The sequence below is a fragment of the Gossypium hirsutum genome, chromosome A05 (genome assembly GCF_007990345.1).
Source record: "Gossypium hirsutum isolate 1008001.06 chromosome A05, Gossypium_hirsutum_v2.1, whole genome shotgun sequence".
NCBI classification, from domain to species: Eukaryota; Viridiplantae; Streptophyta; class Magnoliopsida; order Malvales; family Malvaceae; genus Gossypium; species Gossypium hirsutum.
In genome coordinates, this window is record NC_053428.1 from 62,592,331 (window position 1) to 62,595,060 (window position 2,730).

At 33.5% G+C, this 2,730-nt stretch overlaps 1 non-coding gene across 1 annotated transcript; it reads left to right on the forward strand.

Moving 5' to 3' along the window:
- Positions 1-1,180: 1,180 nt before the first annotated feature.
- LOC121230093 (small nucleolar RNA R71) lies at positions 1,181-1,286 on the forward strand. Its single transcript, XR_005928045.1, has one exon. It is a non-coding gene; the product is annotated as a small nucleolar RNA R71 (small nucleolar RNA).
- Positions 1,287-2,730: the final 1,444 nt, after the last annotated feature.

A 2,730-nucleotide genomic window follows, 5' to 3' on the forward strand; every position in this document is an offset into this window, starting at 1 on the left:
CCAAATCAGCTAATGCTTTCTCAATGTTTAAACTACCAATAAAATAGGGAATACTAAAACTTTTTGGATCTTTTAGCTTAGTTGGTAGTTTATTTTGGAGAATTACTGAACATTCCTTGTTGAGTTTCACAGTGGATAGCTCTTCAAACTTTTTTTTATTTGTTAATAGCTCCTTCAAGAATTTTGCATATGTAGGCATCTACGAAATAGCTTCAACAAAAAGTAAGTTAATATGCAATTGTTTGAAAAGTTCAAGAAATTTACCAAATTGTCCATCCATGCGGTCTTTCTTCAACTTTACTGGATATGGGATCGGTGGTTTATATTCTTTAAGTATCAATGTTTCACTCACTTCGACTTGTACCCTCTCGTTATTTTCCCTATTAGATTCCTGTTGTAGCTTCTTTTCAGGTTCAACCAACACTTTCCCATTCCTTAGTGTAATTGCTTTCACATGCTCTTTTGGGTTGGGTTCGATGTTACTAGGTGATGTACCTTGCTACCTTTTTGAAACTAATTTAGCAAGCTATCCAATTTTATTTTTGAGCCCATGAATTAATGCTTGTTGACTTTTCAAAGCTGTCACGGTGTTTTGAAAACGGGTCTTTGACAACGAAATGAATTTTGCTAACATCTCTTCAAGGTTCGGTTTCTTCTCTTACTAATAAGGTTGTTGTTGAAAGCCCGAAGGGGGTTGTGGTCTTTGGTTTCCTTGACCACCCCATGAGAAATTTGGGTGGTTCCTCCATCTGCATTATAGTTATTACTATAAGGATTATTTTAAGGTTTAGAATTATTACCCATATAATTTATTTGCTCATTGTCCATGCTAGGACCGAAGGGTAAATAATCTGAATTATTTATTCCACCTCCATTTGCATCACATTGCATCACTGGATGTACCTACATAGAAACATATAAACCATCAATCTTTTTATTCAAAAGTTCTACCTAATTCAATAACATGGTGACCGCATCTAAGTCAAAAACACTAGCTGTTTTTTTCGACTACATCCTTATGACTTGCCATTGATAATTATTCGGTGACATCTCCTCTATAAACTCATAAGCCTCTTTAGGTGTTTTATTGTTAAAAGTACCACTAGTTGCTGCATCGGTTAACTGCCTAGTTGAGGGATTCAAACCGTTGTAGAAGGTTTGAACTTGTAGCCAAAGAGGTAACCCATGGTGAGGGTATCTTCTTAATAAATCCTTATACCTCTTACATGCATCATATAGCGTCCCTAAGTCAATCTGTATGAAGGAAGAGACATATTCCTCAGCTTAGCTATCTTATCTGGTGGGAAGTACTTCAGTAAGTTCTTGGTCATTTGATCCCAACTAGTGATAGAACTTCGTGGTAAAAAATTCAACCACTATTTAGTTTTATTCCTCAATAAGAAGGGAAACAATCGTAGGTGAATGGCATTGTTAGATATGCCATTTATGTTGAAAGTATCATAGACTTCCAGAAAGTTAGCCAAATAAGTATTTTGATCTTCGTCATGCAAACCATCAAATTGAACAAATTGTTGTATCATTTGAATAGTGTTCAACTTCAATTCAAAATTCTTCGCAGCAATGGTGGGTCTAACAATACTCAATTCAGCCCTAGATAGAGTAGGCTTAGCATAATAGTACATAGTATGACGAGCAGGGTTCAGATTTGTAGGATTCGCAGCAACCACAGGAGGTAACTGATTATTCTAATTATCAACTATCTCCTCAGTAATAATTATAACATCCTCTTGTTCTTCCACTATATTCTGTCGACTCTGCCTTATTTCTCTATGATTTTTTCAAGTTTTACTTTCAATTTCACTATCAAATACTAATGGTCCCAATGGATTCCTTCTAGTCATAAACTAAAGGAACCTGCCAGAAGCAAATAAAAGAAAAAATTAGTCCTAATATTTTAATAAAAATCGAGTGTTCCTAATATTTTAGTCCCCAAAAACGGTGCCAAAAGCTTGCTGGTCACTAAACTAACTATAATTACGACAACGGCAAGCGCACCTATCGAACAATAGTATAGCTATGATGAGTAGGGAATATCATATCCATGAGGACTAAAAGTACTAGTAATTACTATTTTTCTATTATTTAGCTAATAAATTGGGATGATTGTTTTAATCTAAATTTACTAATCTAAATTAACTAAGAACATGACAGATAATGAATTAGGAAAATATTTGAAGCTAACCAAAGAGAAAGACAATACCCAAGAAAGAATCTACCTAGACTTCACTTATTTTTTCGAATCTAAATTACATAATTTATTCACTTGTGTCTTGATCTGTAGAAATCCCTAAATTATGTTAATATCTCTTTTGAAAGTAAGAACAACTAACTCTAGGTTGATTAATCAAAATCTCTTTCTAATTAAAACCCCTATTGTCGCATTAACTCGATCTATAGATTCCCCTATTAGATTTAACTTTAATTTGGTAGATTTATGTCATTCTATTTCTAGGATTGCATGCAACTCCACTCAATTATACTAGATCTACTCTTAAATAGGGACTTTTGCTCCACTGAAATAAGAACATTAAACATGAATTAATATCCCTAAAATATTAAAACACAAAATAAGCATACATAATTGAGAACAAGAATCAAGTATTTATCATGTAATTCAGAAATCAAATAATAAGATTCATCATAGGTTTCATTTTCCCTAGGTATGTAATATCCTGAATTGGGGCTTAATCGGAATAGTGGTTTCGTGAC